The 22,151-nt window shown below is 48.7% G+C and overlaps 1 long non-coding RNA gene across 2 annotated transcripts in view; it reads left to right on the top strand.

The window, feature by feature from the left end:
- The window catches only part of LOC144827524 (uncharacterized), a 333,562-nt gene that overhangs the window by 196,305 nt on the left and 115,106 nt on the right, over positions 1-22,151 (top strand). For both annotated transcript variants that reach the window (XR_013610231.1, XR_013610232.1), the window contains one exon: positions 20,508-20,588. This is a non-coding gene — a long non-coding RNA (uncharacterized LOC144827524). The remainder of the gene's footprint in view (positions 1-20,507; positions 20,589-22,151) is intronic.

Genomic DNA, 22,151 nt, shown 5'->3' with positions numbered 1-22,151 from the left:
TACACCTTTTGAATTCTTTCAGGTTCTTTCTATTCCCTTTTCTCTCTTTCTTGCCTTTTTAGCTCGAATGTAAAGTTCTCTTGGGGACATTCAAGAAAGCTGACCTAGGAATGCATTCCCCCCATTGCTTACCATTGACTTTGTGGTTTGTAACTCGCAGTTTCTGGCTTTCTATTTGCTGGTTTTATTTGCTTTAGGCTGTCCAGCTTGAGTTCGTCCCTCCTGTTGCCCAAACCTTGATTACTGTATTCTTCTGCAAACTCGCTTTCTGTAAACATGCCTTTAAATCTTTTTTTTATCTCGTCACATTTGCTGCGCCACTCCATTCTATGACTCTGCGCTTCACTGTATGACATGCCATGCCACTTTAGGCCCTTCCTCTCTAAGATACTCTATGATATGCCACACAACTCCATGTCTCTCCTATCTGCTCCACTCCTTTCACAACAAAACACAGCAATCCACTCCACACCACTTACCCCACTCCACACTACCCAACTCCACTCCAAACTATCCCACTCCACTTCAAATGTACCCCAGTCTGCTCCACCCCACTCCACTTCACCACAGTCTTCCCCAATCTACCCTACTCCACTTCAGTCTATCTCACTCCACTCCAATATACCCCACTCCAATCTACTCCACCCCAACGTATCCACCGACTGCACCCCACCCCAGTGTACACCACCCCACTCCACCCCACTTCAGTCTACACCACTCTATTCCAATCTACCCCAATCCACTCCACTATGATCCAGTGTAACCCACTCTACTCCAATCTACATCCCTCCACTATACCCATATCTACCCCACTCCACTCCAATCTACCAAATTCTACTCCACTCTACCACACTCTACTCATTTTAACCTAGTCAACCCTGCCCAACTCCAATCTCCCCCACTCCTTCCTATGTACCACACTCCACTCTACCCGACACTGCTCCTTTCTACCCAGCCTACCCCACTCTTCTCCAATACACTCCAATCTACCCCAATCCATCCCACTCTATCCAACTCCACTCCAATCTACCTCACTCCACTCCGCCACAGTCCAATTTACCCCACTCCACACCTACCTTCACCTCATTCTATCCCTCCAATATACACCACCCCAATCTACCCTACTCCAATCTACCACACTCCAATCCACCTACTCTACCCCACTTCACTCCAATCTACTGCACTCCAATCTACTCCACTGTACCCCAATGTACCACACTCCACCCACCCCACTGCAATCTACCCCACTCCACTCGAGTCTTCCCCACTCCAAAGTACCCCACTCCAGTCATCCCTCTTCAATCTACCCCACTCCAGTCCCCCCACTCGCATCTATCCCACTCCATTTCAATATACCTTACAGTTTACCCTGTCCACCCTGTCTACCCCTCCACCCTAATCTACCCCACTCCGCTCCACTCCAATCTTTCCCACTCCACTTTTCCCCTGTCTAACTCACTCTACTCTAATCTTGACTCAACTACACTCCAATCTATCCCACTCGACTATACCCCATTCTACTCCATCCAATCTACAGAGTCCAATCTACCCAGGCTACCCCACTTCATATACCACAATCTACCACACTCCATTCCACTCTACCCAGTCTACCCACTCCACTTCACTCCAATCTACCACAGACCACCCAAATCTACCCCACTCCAGTCCAAACTAATCTACCCCACCCTTACCCAATCTACCGACTCCAATCTACTCCAACATTTCCCAATTGACCCCACACCACTCTATCAAGCTCCACTCCAATCTACTCTACTCCAGTCTACCCCACTCCAAACTACCCCACTCCTATCTATCTCCCTCCAATCTATCCGCTCCACTCCTGTCTACCCCACTTAACTCCAATGTGCCCTACCATAACTCACCCAATCTATCCCACTCCAATCGATCCCACTCCGCTCTACCCCACTACACCCTAATCTACCCCACTCCGCTTCACTCTACTGCACTCCTATCTACTTAACTCCATTACAGTCTACCCCACTTAAATCTATCCCACTCCAGTCCAGTGTACCCCAATCCACTGCACTCCACTCCACTCCACTATTATCCAGTATACTCAACTCCACTCTACCCCAATATATCCCACTCCACTCTACCTGATCTAACCCACTCCAATTTACATACTCCAATCTACCAAACTCCTCCCCAATCTACTCTACTTCACCCCAGTCTACCCCAACTCAATCCACCCCACCCCTCACTCCAATATACCCCAATCTACTCCACTCCATTGTGCCCCAATCTACCCCACTCCACCCTATTTCAGTCTACCCACTCCATCTATAAATCATGTGTCAGAGCAGGCAGCGCAGCGGGCGCGACGATGGCGCGCCGAAGGCGCGCTTAAGGCAAGCTCGTCTGCGCTCGTCCGCGCTAGGCAGAGCGCAGAACCAAGCCATACTACTAAATCCAGCAATCTGACACAGAGATATGAAAGGGACGACCTACTCCACCTTAATAAAAAGGTACACGACTCATGCTTACATGGCCTACTCGCTGACCACCCCCCTAGCCGATGTTCCCACTGCCCATACAGACTCACCCCCACTGTACCTAAATTGCCTTCCCCTATCCCTATACGAATGGCCCTCATTAACTGCAGATCTCTCCCTAAGCACTCGACAGAAATCCATCTTCTGCTGGAAAGTTATAACTTAGAAGTGCTCTTTCTAACAGAAACATGGCTAGGACCGGACTCAGACCCTGACATTGTCAACTCCCTGCCCTCAGGCTTCCTTATTCAGCGTTTGGATCGCCCTAAGGGAAAGGGTGGGGGCATTGCCATAATTCATAAAGACCAGTTTTCATGCCGTCTTCAAGGCAGTCCCCTCGCTGACTGCGAAAACGCCATGTTCTCCATCCAGGTCTCCCCTTGTCAATCCATCTCAGGCTTCCTCATCTACCGCCCCCCAGGACCACTAGGTCATTTCTGCGAATCCCTTATGGAGCACTCCTACACTCTGGCCGCTACCAACTCCTCATGTCTGATCCTGGGGGACCTGAACATCCATTTTGATAAAAAGGAAGTCAAACCTACTGCTGACCTGATAGCAGACCACGAAACCCTTCAATTAAAACTACTAGGCCACCTTCCCACTCACACCTTAGGACATCTGTTGGACCCGGTCTTTACCAACATCAACGATCTTATCGTCCTCGACCCCATCCCAGTCCCCTGGACTGACCAGTTCCTTATCTCTTTAAACTGGCCGATCACTCGCGCTCCTCGTCCCACTGCCCCTCCTAGCAAGCCTTCACGTTCCTGGTCTAAACTTGATGTAGAAACCTGGAAACAACATCTAGAGAGCTCCCCGCCCGCACTCGATAACAACCCCATCAGCGCTGATGCAGAATTCTCAGCATGGATAGGCAACACCCTGGACAAAACCCTCCCCCAAAAAATCTCCTGTAATCTACGGAGCAAAGCCACCTCCGCATGGTTCACTGATGAATTGCGTCTCCAAAAAAAAGCCTGCAAGAGATCAGAAAGAGAATGGAGAAAAAAATTTGACCACACCAGGAAAACTGAATACAAAACAACTCTTCTCTCCTACAAGAAAGCAATCAAAGCCGCACAAATCGCTTACTTTGAGGAGAAAATAAAATCATCCATCAATTCATCTTGAGAAACGTATCAAATAGCCAGGAAACTCCGTAAAATACCGGAGCCCCCTCCCCTGGTTGAACCCTAAGCCACTCGCTGCAATGAACTTGCGGAATTTTTTAACTCAAAAATTGCCAACATCATCAAATCACTTCCCCCTACCCCTTTGGACGCCCTCACAACCATCCCGGACGTCAACCTACCCACTCCACCACCTATAGTATCTATCACTCAGCTGTCAGCCTTCACCCCGCTTACAACCGACACTACCCTCCTCATACTCAACTCCATTAAAAGTGGCAGTCCAACTGACGCTGCTCCACTTAACATTTTGAAACTAGTCGGACCTACTATCCTACCTTATCTGACAAAACTCATCAATAACTCGCTCATCCTAGGCATTGTCCCTCCCAGCTGGAAAAGAGCAATGGTGAAAGCATTGCTCAAAAAACCTCACCTTGACCCACTTGAACTCGGCAACTACAGGCCAATTTCCCTACTCCCAGGCATCAGCAAAATAGCCGAGAAACATGTTAACCAAAATCTTTCCCACTACCTCGAATCTAATAAACTACTGGAACCCTCCCAAACGGGATTCAGGCCGGGCCAGAGTACCGAGACTACAATATTGACGGTAGTCGAAGAAGCAAGGAAGATCATCGACTCAGGGGGATCAGTGGCAGTGATCCTCCTAGATCTCAGCGCTGCCTTCGACACCGTCAACCACTTAATCCTGATCCAAAGACTCAGGCATCTTGGAATTGCAGGAACGGCTCTGGCTTGGCTAGAATCCTTCCTCAAAAACAGATCTTTCCAGGTGACAGAGAGCACCTTTACGTCCAGACCTACAACCATCAATTGCGGGGTACCCCAGGGCTCATCCCTGAGCCCAACCCTTTTTAATGTTTATATGTCCCCCCTCGAGAAAGTCGTCGCCCCTTACGGAATCAAACTACTGACCTACGCTGACGACACTCAACTGGTGGTCTCCCTTAACCAGCATGACCACTCCGTTTCCAACCTCCACACATGCTTAATCGAAATAACGAAATGGATGAGCAGTTCCCACCTCAAGCTAAATAACGAAAAAACCGAGATAATGTTTCTAGGCAACAAATCTCTACACAGCTCCATATCCGTATGGCCGTCAGCCATGGGCCCTCCTCCTGCGCCTAAACCTGAAATCAAAAGCCTGGGCATTTGGTTAGACGAAGAGCTCAACTTTTCAGCCCAAGCACGGAAAACCGCTGGAACTTACCACGGCCTGCTTAGATCAGCAAGGAAAATCCTTCCCTTGCTCCCGGCACAATCCCGCAAACTCCTTATCCACGGCCTTGTGCTCTCCCATTTGGACTATGGCAATGCCCTGTATCTGGGGGCCCCTAAAAAAGTTCTGGCTAAACTTCAAACGGCTCAAAATGCGGCAGCCCGTATCCTTACAGGAACCCATCGTCGCTGCTCAGCCAAACCCTCCTTGAAGGCCCTACACTGGCTCCCCATTCAAGAGAGAATTCAATTTAAGGCTCTCTGTACGACCCATAAGATTCTGCACGGCAAGGCCCCCCCCATACTCCAAAACCTCATCTCACCTCACACCACCCTAAGAACGCTCCGTTCCTCCAACTGCAATTTAGCCTCGGTACCCAGGATCAGAAAAGCTCGCTCTGGCGGCCGACTGTTCTCGTATAACGCAGCTGAACTATGGAACTCGCTTCCCTCAAACCTCCGAGACCAATCTAACCCTCTCTCATTCCGCAGAGCACTTAAAACATGGCTTTTCCCATAAGGCACGTCACACCAGGTTCTTGTTATCAGCGCTGGGACGCCCATGGGCAGCCATGCGCTCTATAAATCTGTAAAATAAATAAATAAAAATAAATACCCTACCTGATCCCATTGTACCCCACCCCACTCTACTTCACGCCTCATATCTATCCCACTCCACCTCAGTGTACCCCACTCTGAACTACCCCAATCTACCCCCACTTCATGGCATTCCACCCTACTATAATCCACCTAATCTACCTTAATCCAATCTACCCCACTCCAATTCATCCAACTCCACTCCAGTCAACCCCCCTCCATGCCAATCTACCCAAATCCACCTCACTCTTCCCCAGTCTACCCCACTCCACTTCAATCTACCCCAATATATCCCACTCCACCCCAGACTACCGCGATCTACCTTACTCCCATCTACCCCACCTTAATCTACTTCAATCAACTCCACTCCACCCCAATATACCCCACTCCACCCCAATCTACCCCATTCAACTCCGCCCCAATATAGCCCACTCCAATCTACCTCAACCCTGTCCAATCCACTAACTTCTCGCCATTCTGAACAGCAGCCATACTGGTGTACGTAATTGCTAAAACACAATGCCAAAGCCAATAGCTCTCACGTTGGTGAGATCTAATGGCTGTGTCAATGCTTGTTTTGTCTTGCAGTAGGTCAAAGTCTTTGGCATAATAAGTCTCAGTCATTAAAATGTCATGCCCGGTGCAAAGCACACGTTAAGCCCTGACTGTGGTTAGTGCTTTCTATGAACCCTCATTTCTGATACGCTGCTCTGCAGCTTCAGCCCCTGGAAGCCCACTGAAAAAGTGATGTTAGTACCAAGATTGGACAGGGTATTCCAACATCCTGTCCAGCAGCCTCTGATATTATGCTTCACTGTACTGTCACCCCCTCTACGGTTTTCATACTTCGCAGTTCTGAGAAATATGGATCACTTCTGCTTAGAACACAGTGGATTACACAGTCATGGACAACATCATTCATAGAGAGTACTGTTAATATGAGATTATTGCATTATTGAGCCTGATTTACAGGAGGGATGTAACAGTAATTGGGCCAAAAACTAGGGAAATGTCCTACTTCTGACTCTGGCTGCCATTATTCTGTCCAGTGTCCCCCTCTCCTCTGTCAGTGTCTCCTAGGAATGTCGCTCTGCACCAATGGCTTTTTTCCCCAGAGTTTTATATAGTGCGAACGTGACCCGAATCGGGTATCAGAGCGCTTTACATAGCACCAGTTGCATTACATGAAGACACATTCATTTTTGTTAGGCACAGAGAGATGAAGTGATTTGTCCAGAATCACAGGATGTTCAGCGTCATTGCCGAAACTCCAACCCAGTTCCCCAGATTTGAGGTCGACCACCCTACTGTTAGGCCAATTACTCTCCCCAACTCCTCTTTACTTTTCTCTCCACATCTCCCTGCCCAGGTGACCTAGCCTCTATTTCTGTGTCTGCGTCTCTCTCGTCCAATGATTGCCTCTTTACTATTTTCACTATATAGCAGTCCAGATGTCTATATTTTCAAACTACTAGCTTCACCTCTGTCTCCCTGTCCCAGTGTGCGTGTTTCCCATTGCCATTATAATTGTCTCCCCGTTCCAGTGTCTATGTCAGTGTTTCTCTTTCTTCATGTCAGTGTCACCCAGTCATGCTCTGTGTCTGAATCGTCCATAGTTTCCTGAAGAATGCGTCTCCCTGCCCCCCCCCCCGTTTCAAACTGTTTCTGCTTTTCAAATTATAACACAGGTGAGCAGGGTGCATTCATGGTCACTCTTCAAATATTTGCCCCTTTGCTTAGATCAAAGTCAGTCTGTGTGTGGGCTTACTTCACTAGACCTTAGATCAAAGAAACCGGACGGTCATCTGGATACCTCTGCAATGCCACTGGCATTGCTGGACTGGGCCTCAGGGAGGATTCCTGTATTGTCAGAGTGATGACAGTGGGACTAGGATAAAGGAGTGATCACCCCAGGAGAGCATCTCAGCAGTGGCTCCTCAGAGTAGCCCTTCAGAAACAGTTTCCTGTAAAACCAGGTCTTGATGACCTGTGACTAACTGTGGAAACAGGTAGCCGTCTTAGAGAAAATCCACTGTTCGTGCCCTGAAGGGACCAAGAAGGCACTTCTTCCTCCAGGGGACTATTGCCACTGAGTAAGTGTGTCAGAGCTTCATAGGTCTCCCCTAGGCAGCTCATGCGCTGTCTCTCGACACTTCGCTGCATCTGCTACTTGGGCTTTCAGCATCATCATTCGTTTCAATTCGTTCCTGCAGGTGCCTTTCAAAATTCCTTTGTTTTTGTTTGTGACTAGTGTACATTTGTCCCTCCTTTTGCTGTTTTGATCATGCCCTGGAGACTGGCCCTCTTACATGGATCACTTCACAATCTGCCATATAAGTTAATTTTGTTGGACTACTTTTTCCTTTACATTTGCTTGATTTAGCTTTCCGAACGTGCCCACCCGAGGGCCGCGAATCATGTTTTTATCTGGTTTCCCACTGTCTTTGGTTTCACGAGCACTTTTTCATACAGAGTTTCATTAGCTCAAATGTCCAAACCTTGAATATTATACTTACTTAATGGAAATGTAGTTTAAGAAGATGGGCAACAGTAGATTAACCTATTTACATTGTGCTTTTGACATTGTGATTATTTGGAAACGATTAGAGAGGGAAACATGCTGGTATTTATCCATTTTATGAAAATGGAAGCAGCTTTAATTTGCCAACTTTTAACTTTTGATGCTTTCTTTTAGGTTTCAATTGTTGGTGAAATAAAACCAATATCAAGGAATGTCTTCTTGTGCTCTACAAACACGGCCTGTAATGTGAGGTTACTTAACAATATATCCTGCAGGTAGACAGTGCAACACCACCTGAGCACTACCGCAGCACTACTTCAGCATCAGCACAGCACCACCTGAGCAGCAACTTAGCACCAATGCAGCACCACTTCAGCGTGAGCTTAGTACCGCATCAGTGTAGCATCACCTCAGCATCACCTCAGCATCACCTCAGCATCACTCAGCACAACCTGAGCACCTCATTCACCACAGCATCACTCAGCACCTCCTCAGCATCACTCAACACCACCTGAGCATCAGCACAGCACCACGCAAGCACCACCACAGCACCACTTCAGCATCAGCACAGCATCACCTCCTCAACAGTGCACCACCTCCACTGCAGCATGAACTCAGCATCATAGCAGCACCAGTGCATCACCACCTTTGCATCAGTGCACCACAACCAACACAGCCACACCTCAGCATCAGTGCAGCACCCCCTCAGCACCAGTGCAGCACCACCTTAACATCAGCACAGCACCACCTCTGCATCAGTGCACCACCACCAGTGTAGCCCCTCCTCAGCACCAGCGCAGCCTCAGCTCAGCAGCAACACAAGACAATTGCAGCACAACTTCAGCATCAGTGCAACACCACCTCAGCATCAACACAGCATCACCTCAACACAGCACCAACTCATCATCACTCTGCACCAGCTCAGCAACAACGGAAAACTAGCACAGCATCACCCAGCACAGCATCACTCAGCACCAGTGCAGTATCTCCTCAGGATCACTCAACAGCACCACCTCAGCATCAGCACGGCACCACTTCTGCATCAGTGCACCACCACCAGCACCAACTCGGCACCAGCACAGCACCACCTCCACACCATCCCAGCACAACCTCTGCACAAGTGCAGCACTACCTCTGCAGCAACTCAGCACCAGTGTAGCACCACTTTAGCATTAGCATAGTACCATCTCAGCACCAGCGCCCCACCAACTCAGCATCACTCAACTCCACCTCAGCACCACCCCAACAGCACCAGAGCACCACCAAAGCATCACTCAACGCTACCTCAGCACCACCTCAGTATCACCTCTGCACAAGCACACCACCACCTCAGCAGTGCACCAGTGTAGACGACCTCAGCACCACTGCAGTATCAGTGCAGCACCACATCAGCATTAGCACAGCACCATCTCAGCATCAGCACAGCACTACCTCCTCATCAGTGCACCACCACCAGTGCAGTACCAAGTCAGCAACAGCGCAGCACCAGCTCAGCACCTACACACCACCTTAACATCAGCACAGCACCACCTCCACATCAGTGCACCACCACCAGCACAGTCCCACCTCAGCACCAGCGCAACCCCAACTCAGCAGCAACTCAGCCCCACCTGAACAGCAATTCAACACCGGCGCAGCACCACTTTAGCATAAATATAGCAGCACCTCAGCATCAGTGCATCACCTCAGCACAGCACCAACTCAGCATCACTCAGCACCAGCTTTGCATCAGTGCACCACAGTCAGCGCACACATACCTCAGCACCAGCGCAGCACCACCTCCTCATCACTGCACCACCACCAATGCAGCACCAAACCAGCATCAGAGCAGCACCACTTAAGCACCAGCGTAGCACCACCTCAGCACCAGTACAGCACCACCTCAAGATCAACACAGCACCGGCTCAACATTAGCATAGCACCACTTCCACATCAGTAAACCACCACCAGCGCAGCCGCACGCCACAGCAGCTCAGTCCCACCTCAACAGCAATTCAGCACCGACGTAGCACCACTTCATCAGCAGCACAGCAGCAGCACAGCACCACCTCAGCATCAACACAGCATCACCTCAGCATCAGCATAGCACCACCTGAGCACTTCACTCACCACAGCATCACTCCGCACCCCCTCAGCATCATTCAGCACCACCTCAGCATCAGCACAGCAAACCCTGAGCCCCACCACAGCACCATTTCAGCATCAGCACAGCACCACATCCTCATCAGTACACCACCACCAGTGTAGCACCACCTCAGCACCAGCGCAGCACCACATCTGCATCAGTGCAACACCACCAGTGCAGCCCCACCTCAGCACCAGCTCAGCCCCACCCCAGCAGCAACTCAGCACCAATGCAGCACCACTTCAGCATGAGCGTAGTACCACCTCACATTCAACATAGCATCACCCCAGCACCAACTCAGCATCAGGCAGCACCTCCTCCTCAACAGTACACCACCACCAGTGTAGCACCAAATCAGCATCAGAGCAGCCGCTCCTCAGCGCCAGCACCATCTCAGCATTAACACAGTACCACCTCTGCATCAGTGCACCACCACCAGCGCAGCCCCTCCTCAGCACCAGCGCAGCCTCATCTCAGCAGCAATACGACACCAATGCAGCACAACTTCTGCATCATTGCAACATCACCTCAGCATCAACGCAGCATCACCTCAGCACAGTACCAACTCAGCATCCCTCAGCACCACCTCAGCACCACCTCAGCACCAACTGCAAACCAGCACCGCATCACTGAGCACCAGCACAGCATCACTCATGCCACCTCAGCATCTTCTCATGATCACTCAACAGCACCACCTCAGCATCAGCACAACATCACATCCGCATCAGTGCACCACCACCAGCACCAACACCAACTCGGGACCAGCACAGCACCACCTCCACACCAGCCCAGCACAACCTCTGCACCAGTGCAGCACCACCTCAGCAGCAACTCAGCACTAACGCAGCACCACTTCAGCATTAGCATAGCACCAGTGCAGCATCACTGCAGCACCAACTCAGCATCACTCAACTCCACCTCAGCACAATCCCAGCACCACCAGAGCACTACCTCACCATCTCTCCGCACTACCTCAGCATCACTCAGCGCCACCTCAGTATCGCTCTGCAGCACCTGAGCACCACCTCTGCACAAGCATACCACCACCTCAGCACCAATGTAGACCACCTCAGCACCAGCGCAGCACCACTGTAGCATTAGCGCAGCACCACCTCAGCATCAGAACAGCACCATCTCAGCATCTGCACAGCACCCCCTCCACATTGAGTACACCACCACCAGTGCAGTACCAACTCAGCAACAGCGCAGCACCACTCCAGCATCACCACAGCACCTACACAGCACCTCAACATCAGCACAGCGCCATCACAGCATCAGCACAGCACCACCTCCCCATCAGTGCACCACCACCAGCACTGCCTCACCTCCGCACCAGGGCAACCCCACCTCACCAACAATTCAGCACCAATGCAGCACCACTTCAGCATCAGCATAGCACCACCACTGCAACAGTGCATCACCTCAGCACAGCACCAACTCAGCATCACTCAGCACCACATGAGCACCACCGCAGCACCACCACCTTAGCTTGACTCAGCACCATACCAGTATGGCTCAGCACTACCTCAGCATCACTCAACACCACCTCCTCATCACTGCACCACCACCAGTGCAGCACCAAATCAGCATCAGAGCAGCACCACTTTAGCACCAGCATAGCACCACCTCAGCATCAGCAGATGCACCACTTCCATATCAGTACACCACTACCAGGGCAGTCCGACCTCATCAGCAGTGCAGCACCACCTCCGCATCAGCACAGCATCACCTTAGCATCAGCACAGCATCCCCCTGGCACAGCACCAACTCAGCATGACTCGAGCACCAGTGCAGCACCACCTCCTCAGCATGACTGAGCACCACAGTATCACTCAGATCCACCTCAGCCAGCATCACCCAGGACCACCTCAGTATCATTCAGCATCACCTGACCATCACCTCCGCACCAGCACACCACCACCTCAGTACCACCCCAGCATCACTCAGCACCACCTCAGCCTGCCCTTAGAATCTGGCAACTGTTGATTCTCCAGTATTAGGGGTGTCTTTCATAGATTCACATGCTTGAATATTCCCCGTCGTCGAAGTGGGAGTCCCACGGTACATAAAAATAGCAATATTGCTAATATAACATAAATGATAATATCATAGAGTAATAAAAATAGATATAATACACTGTAAAACCTCTAAATGGTAACTTCCATAGGAAGACATTACAAGAGAAAAAACTCATTTGTAACATATCAGTGTCATTATGTTGGTCCAAACTGCAGCCAATCAGGCTCAAGCACCCTCTAGAACCTTCTCCTCAGAAGCTCAAGCCCTCAGATTTTCTACCGCACGTCGTGTGAAGGGAGTCTCCCTGAGCTCTGCTCAGTTTTCTTCAGAGTTTGTCTCTTCAACTTATTTTTTCCAGAATGTCAAGTAAGAAGTCTTTGTTTCGAGCTTGCTCTTCATGTGGGAAACTACGGTTGTTTGAGAAGGACCCCCACCAAAAGTGTATTTACTGCCTGTACCCTGACCACAAGGTGGATGAATGTAAATTCTGTAGAGCTCTTCCTTCTAAGACTCTCAGAGACAGGGAAGGTCGTCTTCTTATATGGTTGAAGCGCCTCCAAGATAAAGAAGATGTTCTGTCAGACGCAGTAAGTCTTCAGTCAGGCTGTTCCACTGTCCCTTCCAAGCGTGGGAGTGTTCAAGACTTGCCTTCTCCTTTTCTTCAGAAAGAGAAAAAGCTGGCTTTGCCTGTGGCACAATCTTCAAGTTCTATGCCTTCTGTGTCAACGCCCACGAGACCTGGCTCTCAGGCGTCTTGTCCAGGCTCTATCAGTATTCTGACAGTCTTGACTCCCAGGTCGTCGACGGGCTCGTCGACGACCGTTCCGTCCACAAGATTGGCTTTGATGTCTTCGTCGACGACCTCTGTGACGACGACGTCTGCTTCCTCGTCGTCGACGACGGTGATGTCGACGTCCTCGGCGTCGACGAGAGCTACTACAATCCCGTCGACGATCCCTATTGTCTCGTCGGCGACGAAGTTGCCGTCGACGAAGAAAACCTCTTCGACGTCGAAGGATTCATCGTCGACGAAGGTCCCGTCGACGTCAGCCTCTCCGTCGACCACCTCGTCGACGTCGACATCGTCGACGAAGAAGGCAACGATGGTTTCGACGACGAGAGCCCCGTCGACGTCGAGTGCTCCGTCGACCAGCTCCACGACGACGGCGTCGTCGTCGAAGAAAGCGACACCGGTTCCGTCGACGAAGGTACCGTCGACGAAGGTACCGTCGACGACGATGCCGTCGACGACATTATCGTCGACGAAGATACCGTCGACGAGGATACCGTCGACGAAGACACCGTCGACGAGGCTGCCGTCTCCTCAGATCCCAGCAAAGAAGACTCCGTCGACGCACGTTCCGTCGACGACGATACCGTCGACGACGAATCCCTCAGTGGGCCCTACCTCGTCGACGATGGCGATTTCCTCAGCGGCATGTTCAGGATCCTCGTCAGGATTGGGTTCTTTTGCCACCATGCCTCTGGTACCACTGCCTTCCTTGACCTCTGGCAGGGACTCTTCTCTGCAGTTGCCACCTCCTGATCTCCAATTACCCTCACCTTTGATGGCAACTGATCACGAGACTGGATCTATGGGGGAAGAGGATGACGATGAAGCTCACAGTCCATCGGAGTTAATCATAAAATGTCAAGACTCCAGTTCTGACCAGGAGGAGGTGGAGGAAGTGGTCCAACCGGATGACCAATTGGTCCAGTTTCCTATGGCATCTTTCCCAGTTTCTTTGTTTTCAAACCTCCAGCATATGCTGGATGACTACAACCGAAGGTTTCCGCCTACCCCTCAGGGTACTCCAAGCCACGCTCCTGCGGAGGACTGCGGCCCTGCCACCCATCCGCAGTCTTTGGAGCAGCCTGCTTTGCCAGAGCTTCCCCGCCCTCACCCCCCTCTTATTCCGCAACCTGGTGCGCACGGGGTGGATGAGTCGGACAGTGAAGAAGGAGAATTACACCAGGATACTGACGATGAGCAAGATCCAGATATGGTGGATTACGACGACTATCGGATACAGACACCTTCTCCGCAACAGCCAGAGGCAGGTGATTCGCCTTCCATTGATACAGCAAGCTTCCATGTGCTGATGAATAAAGCGGCGGACCGCTTTAAATTGCCAAGAGAACAGCGGCAAGAAGATTGCTTTCTCTACGATTTCAAAAACAAACCATACAAACAAATTCACACCATACCAATCATAGAATTTGTATGGAAAGAAGGGATGAGGATTATGAATTCTCCAAACTCCTTGCCGGCACAAGTCCCTCGCCTGGAAAGGAAGTACAAGGCTCCTGCAGGTTCTCCTGCTTGTTTGCTGTCGCACCCCAAACCAGACTCGGTTGTCACACAGGCGGCACAGCGACGATCCCGCAATCCGGCGACTCCTCTCACTACTCCACCGGATAGAGAGGGTCGACGTTTGGACGCCATTGGGAAGAAATTTTCCACCATGTCCTCTACGTCTGTACGCGCTGGAAATGCATTGGCCATTCTAGGTCGTTTCGACAGGCAAATGTGGTCTGACATTTCCGCATTCGTTTCACTAATTCCAGAAGCGTCCAGAGCGGAAGCCCAGCAAGTTCTCCAGGATGGCATGAGGGCGTCAGAGGAAATGATTGACTGTGCGATTGATGTGGCGAGTACGGGATTTCGCATCCTCGCCAGTGCTGCGGCTCTCCGCCGCCAGGGCTGGCTTAAATCCACTTCTTTCCGACAAGAAGTCCAGTCGAAGATACTCGACATGCCCTATGACGGTGAATCTCTTTTTGGCGCTCACATTGACGAGGCGCTTGAGTCAATTAAAAAGGACACCGATACAGCAAAATCGCTAGTCTCTTTACAATTTAAGAAGCAGCCCTTTCGTGGCGCCCGTGGAAGAGGTTCGTCTTCCACAACTTTTCGAGGAGGACACACTCAGTACCGCCAATTCAACCAAGGCAATCAACGTTACTCCTCCCAGCAGTCTACTCGCCAAAATCAGTCAAGACCCTATAAAGGAAAACCTACTTATAGGGGTGCCAACAACAAACGCCAGTGACTCTCATGTCACACAAGGAGTTGGAGGGAGAATCTCGCAGTTTTATTCCCAATGGTCTCTGATAACATCGGACCAATGGGTATTGGACATTGTTCGCAAGGGTCATGCCTTGGAGTTCACAGAGATTCCTCCTCATTCTCCGCCATCAGGCCCGCCACCTCCCCATTTGCTAGAATTGCAACATCAAGTTCGTCTTCTCATACTAAAAGGTGCAGTCGAAGTGGTTCCTATATCACAACAAGGGACAGGTTTCTACTCACGTTTTTTCCTCATTGCCAAGAAGACGGGAGAGTGGCGGCCTATACTGGATTTGAGGGCGCTCAATTTCTTTCTAAAACAGCAGTCTTTCCGCATGCTCACATTGTCAGAAGTCTTGCGGCTTCTCTGCAGCGGAGATTTCCTGTCCACGATAGATCTGCAAGACGCCTATTTTCATGTGCCGATTCTGCAACAACATCGCCAATTCCTGAGGTTCAAGGTGGGCACTGTCCATTACCAATTCAAGGTGCTGCCTTTCGGCCTGCGTTCAGCGCCTCGTGTTTTCACGAAGGTCCTGGCCCCAGTCATGGCTTATCTACGTCTTCAAGGAGTGCAGATTTTTCCTTATCTGGACGATTGCCTCCTGAAATCTCCGTCTCCTCTTCAGCTGGCTCACGACACAAGTCTCTGCCTGCGGACTTTCGAGTCACTGGGGTTGACCATCAACGTGGACAAGTCACATTTAACACCATCACAAAGGAGGAACTTCCTGGGTGCCATTCTCGACACGGAATTATCAAAAGCCTTCGTTTCCCAAGAACGACAGGTGAAAATAGTACGTCTGGTCACCCTCATCCGTTCAAAACAGTCAGTTTCTGTGCGCATGTTGAAGTCCTTTCTGGGGATGGCGTCGTCCTGCATCGTTCTACTCCCGAATTGCAGGCTCCGCACTCGCCCTATTCAGGAGGAACTAGACCTGCAATGGCGCCAAGTGTCAGGATCCTTCAACGATCTAGTGAGAGTCTCGTCTCGCATGAAAGACAGTCTCCTTTGGTGGAGAGAACCATCCAACCTAAACGAAGGAGTTTCCTTTCTGGCCCTTCCTCCGGATCTAACACTGACCACAGATGCATCCATGGAGGGTTGGGGAGCTCATCTCCTAGACCTTTCAATCAAAGGAAAGTGGACTCCGTCACAACGAACATGGCATATCAACAGATTGGAGCTGCTGGCGATCTTCCTTGCTCTCAGATCTTTTCTGCCAGTAGTGCAAGGAGAGTCCGTGCTGGTTCAAACGGACAACACAACCAGCATGCACTACATGAACAAACAGGGCGGCACAAGATCTCAGCCCTTGTCTCGGCTAGCTCAAAAGATCTGGAACTGGGCTCTTCGCCATCGAATCTCCCTGACGGCGGTCCATCTGCCGGGGGTTTCAAACATACTAGCGGATTCGTTGAGCAGGTCCACATCATCGACCCACGAGTGGGAGCTTCATCAAGAGACTCTGGACATGGTGTTCCGCCGATGGGGTCGTCCCCTGATGGACCTTTTTGCCACTCCACTGAATCGGAAGTGCCCCGCCTTTGCGAGCTGGCATCCTCATCCGGGGTCCAGCGGCAACGCCCTTCTCATGAACTGGAGCGGCCTGTTCGCCTATGCATTTCCTCCCATTCCATTGGTGCCGAGGACGTTGTGGAAGATGCGCAGGCAACCCTGCCACTTGATACTGATCGCACCTCGTTGGCCCAGACAGGCTTGGTTCTCAGAACTTCTTCTGTTGTCCCAATGCACGCCCATTCGTCTACATCCACGTCCGGACCTTCTGTCCATGGACGAGGGCCAAGTCTGCCATCCAGACCCGACCACTCTTCAGTTATGGGCATGGAACCTGAATACCTCGAATTCGCGAACTTAGAGATGCCCCAAGAATGCAGAGAGATTCTAGCTTCTGCTAGAGCTTCCTCAACTGTTCAAACGTACAAACTAAAGTGGAAACGGTTTTGCCATTGGTGCGCAAAAGCAAATGTCCATCCACTCACTTCTGCCCCGGAACAGCTGTTGCCTTTCTTTCTAAGCCTTGCTCAGTCTGGCCTCTCTCATGCCACCTTGAGGGTCTTTCTGGCAGCTATTTCACGTTTCAGGCATGATGGCTCAACCTCTCTCTGCTCATCCAGAATTATCAGACAATTCTTTAAAGGTCTCTTCAGGAAGTTTCCTCCTATCAGACGCCCGCCTCCGGCATGGCAACTCAACGTGGTATTGTCACAGCTCATGAAGCCTCCTTTTGAGCCAATCCACAGAGCAGACAACAAATTTCTTACCTGGAAGGTCGTTTTGCTTTTGGCCTTAACATCTTCTCGCCGTGTGAGCGATCTTCATGCTTTCACAATCAAGCCTCCTTATTTGCAATTCAAACCCGATGGAGTATCTCTTCGTACCAATCCCTCTTTTTTGCCAAAAGTGCCTACAGATTTCCATCTGAACGAACCTGTCTTCTTGAAGACTTTCTTCCCGAATCCACAGTCACCGGCAGAACAACGCCTTCATTCCTTAGACATCAGTCGTTGTCTAAAGTTTTACATTTCAAGAACTGCCCCTTTCCGCAAATCAGATCAACTTTTTGTAGCATATGGAAGAATGCGAAGGGGACATTCAGTGACAAAACAAACACTTGCAAGATGGCTCTCAGCAGCCATATCCTACTGTCACCAACAAGCTGGCAAGCCTTTACAGTGTCCTGTGAAGGCACATTCGACGAGAGCGATGGCGTCTTCCACCGCCTTGTTTGCCGGAGTGCCTCTACACCAGATTTGCCGGGCGGCAACGTGGTCGAATAGGCACACCTTTACCAGACATTACTGTTTGGATTCCATCAATGAGGCGGATACCGCAGTGGGGCAAGCAGTGCTTCGCCATCTCTTTAAATAAGGTGAGCCTCTGTTCCCTCCTCCTTTTTCTTCTGTGATTGCTATATGCTTTTAAGCTATGTGTTTACTTCTTGTGAAGATGCTTGCAATCCCAGTGCTAAGGAGTTACTGCTATCTATTCTATTCAAGCATGTGAATCTATGAAAGACACCCCTAATACTGGAGAAGAACTATTGTTACTTACCTGTAAACAGGTGGTTCTCCAGTATTGGTGTCTTTCATAGATTCACATGCGACCCACCCTTCCTCCCCTCAGAGGCTCTCTTCTCCTCATACGCTATTATTACTAGTGCTACGAAAATCTGAGGGCTTGAGCTTCTGAGGAGAAGGTTCTAGAGGGTGCTTGAGCCTGATTGGCTGCAGTTTGGACCAACATAATGACACTGATATGTTACAAATGAGTTTTTTCTCTTGTAATGTCTTCCTATGGAAGTTACCATTTAGAGGTTTTACAGTGTATTATCTCTATTTTTATTACTCTATGATATTATCATTTATGTTATATTAGCAATATTGCTATTTTTATGTACCGTGGGACTCCCACTTCGACGACGGGGAATATTCAAGCATGTGAATCTATGAAAGACACCAATACTGGAGAACCACCTGTTTACAGGTAAGTAACAATAGTTCTTCTCCCCTAGTGACTGTCCACTGCTTGTGTTGTAATTCAAGTACTATTTCCCAACCTCGGCCATCCTGCTGTTTATGTCTCCCCCATTACAGAAAAAGCTATAACAAACAAGTATTAGAACAGGCAGGAAGAAGTTGTCAGCATTGCTAGCACAAAAAAAAACTAGTATATGATATTTGTGTTCATTTTTTTTAATAGGGTCATTCAGTTGTGCAGATTGTCATCTTGGTTGTATATGAGGTAACACAAATGCTTCTAACACTGTTTTATTATAACTTTTCAGCACGCTGCACAGCAGCCACAATGCTCTGCAACATAGGTTAAAGACATTGGTAAAGTCAATAGCTCTGGCTAAACACTTATAAGGTCTCAAAGGCAAGATCTATTGGCTATGTCAATGCTCGTTTAGTCTGTGTGTGAAACTTATCACTGAAAGATTGCTGCTGTCTTCTTATGCTAACTGTTTTGCTAATATGAGAGGCATTTGCTATACTTGTTCTTTATGTGGTGTGTGTTGCTGATGCCGATGCAGTGCTTTTTGTATCCTGTTGTATGTTTGTGATGAGCGAAGAATGAACACCAGGTGTCTGTGCTGCCCCTACAATAATATGCCTTGAAGCTTGCTGTGCTGCTTCTGCTCAAGGTCTTCAAATGAAGCTTGCACTGCTTTAACTGGTGTGTTTGTGCTTTAATACATCTATGTGTGTGTGGTTTTTGATGCCACTGCTGGGCCTGTTCATGTGTGGGGACATTTGCACTTCTACTCCCTGGCTGTGCCTACTCTGTGAGAGAAGTTTCTATTGCTCATGGGCACAAGATAGCTTTTCGGTCTGTTAGCAAAGCCTGGGAAAAAACTTTGCAGTGCATACACACCAAAATGAATGCTTTGTCAATGCTTACTGAAATAATCTGTGGAGCCTTCCACTGGAGATCAGCATATTTAAAGAGAGTGGAATCAATACATCACGAGTCGCACAATTGCGGCTTCATTGCCTTCTGATTACAAGGCATACCACTTTTTATTATGTTCTGCTTGCATATCTATCCCTCACACTCTTTCCACATTCTGCTCAGTGCTCATAATGCTATTACACATGCTTGGCCAGATCAGGAGCTTACTCAGCTGGCCTCGTGTACAAAACCAAAACACTCCAATCAATCGTGACACCTCAACCAACACCCTTTTGTGACCATGCGCAGCAAATGCAGTATGCACTTATTCATCCAATAAGAATGCGCTATGGGTCCTCGTCAAGAGGTAGCAAAGTACTATAGAAATGATACAATACCATGACAGGAATGCTGCTATTTTAGGAAGAGCGCCCTGTTTTACGTCGTCTGTTTTTAAGGTTCTACATTCTGTTGTTTCTCTAGTAAACGGTCGCTCTCTTCTTTCAGAAATATTCAAAATGACTGATTGAATAAAACGTTTATTCTTTTCAAAATATTTGAATACCAGTAGCATAAATTACAAGGATTTTACAATTTTCAAATTTGATAACATTTTCTAATGAAGCAAAGCTTATTGTTTGGCTTGATATCAGGCAAACAGGGTATTGAATTTCACATGCTATGCCAACTTATTAAAAAAAAAATGCCATTCATGTGAAGAGGAAATAAATAAACTGTCTATGTCTGAGGCTACGGAGACCACTTCTTTTTTCATTCACACAGAAGGTATTTCTTTGGGATTGTAAAATAATTTGTTTTCTGTTACTATGTGACTGCAACATATTGAACTGGGATTCTCTGTTTCAGCTGTTGTGTGTACTGCTGTGAAGGACTAGAACAGAAACAGTGGCACATTGAACTGGCATGGATCTGTGGAAGGCGTACAAGGTACTATTTTTTCTGTTTTTCGTGTTACTTTAATTGTACTCTGATTTTATTATTTAAATGTTTGCTAATTCGATTTTATTTGCATCTAGAACAAAGATGCTTCATATTTGAATGGGCACTGGCGTGGGTCACCTGCTGCCTCTCTCACCTATGTCTACTCGCCCCAGAAAACCCTTTTGTACCACCCTTGAAAACCCCAGCTACTTTTAGTGAACCTGTATCTCCCACAAAACCAACAAACCAGATACAAAGTAACAGTGCCCGAAATTCTTAATGTGAAACTTTCAGGCATACCTAGACCTGCAAAAGCCTTCTTTCTCCTAGTTTAAGTGCTTCATTGTTCCTCCTTTCATAGTAACACTACACAAGCTACACATTTGCAAAGTTTGAAAAACAAGAGACACTGTAGCCATGTATCTTGCTGGTGGTGCAAGTCAGCGATCCCATGGTAAAAAAAAACACACACACTCTCTCCCTCTCTGTCTCTCTCTCTCTCTCTCTCTCCTCTCTCTCTCACTTGACTCTCAGTCTATCTCTCTCTCTCTCTTCTAGCTAAGGTTACCATAAAGGGATGCTAGCACTCTACCTACCCCTCTTCATAAATAAGTAGAATGTTCACTTATTCATATAGGACATTTTAGTATTACCCATAATCCTCGTGTGTCTGCTTCCTGTTTCTCATAATAATTTCTTTGTATCTTAAATACCTCAATCGTTTTATTTTCTTGGAGTGTAAGCATTGTACCACTGCAATATTGTACTTAGTGCAGCCTGATTAACTTGACAAGTACACACACAGGCAAAACACCCACTGCGAAGCACTGCATGAAAGACGAGACGTCCATTAAATTCTACACAAACAAAGGCCACGCCACGGTACACCCTTTATGGAGAGATTGCATCCCAGAATCAAGGCAAGTGCAGTAGTTAGGAAAATGCCAAAGTCCCAGAGAAAGAGAAGCAGCGCTGCATCCACAGTGACAATTTTTACTTTGTGCAACTATCCCTTTGTTCCATATCAATCAGTTTCAATACACGTGTGATTTTCGTACATTTTTGAAAGCCATCCACCTTTGGCTGAAAAATAATCCAACTTGCAGTCATGCTGCCTTTGTATTGTCACAGTAATCCAAACCTTTGCTTGAAGTATCTCAAGTTTAAAAAGGTAGATGTCAAATGTTACACAGTGTTTGATTATTCCGTACCACAGTTGTATCAGTGCTAGCTGTGCATAATAGATGGCCTCTAAAGTGGCATTTATGAGGCATGCACTACAGAGCAACTATCTTTTTTGGTCTTCTCTGCATTCTGCCTGTATTTACAGTTTTCGTGACTAACACAGGGTCCTGGTTAGACAACCTGCCTTGCCAAGGAGGTCATTTGATAATGCCAGTGATTCCAGTTACGTTCAACTATTATATAGGTCTAGGGGTCACTAAAGGGAGACTGCAGAAATTACAGAAAGTTCAAAATGCTGCTGCCCGCTTAGTGCTAAACCTCCTGGGTTGTGCTCCTGCGGGGCCTGCCTAGACCATTCTGCACTGGTTGCCACTCAAAGAGAGA

This window comes from Lissotriton helveticus, chromosome 4_1, assembly GCF_964261635.1.
Source record: "Lissotriton helveticus chromosome 4_1, aLisHel1.1, whole genome shotgun sequence".
Classification (NCBI taxonomy): domain Eukaryota; kingdom Metazoa; phylum Chordata; class Amphibia; order Caudata; family Salamandridae; genus Lissotriton; species Lissotriton helveticus.
This window is presented reverse-complemented; position numbering and strand designations above follow the sequence as displayed.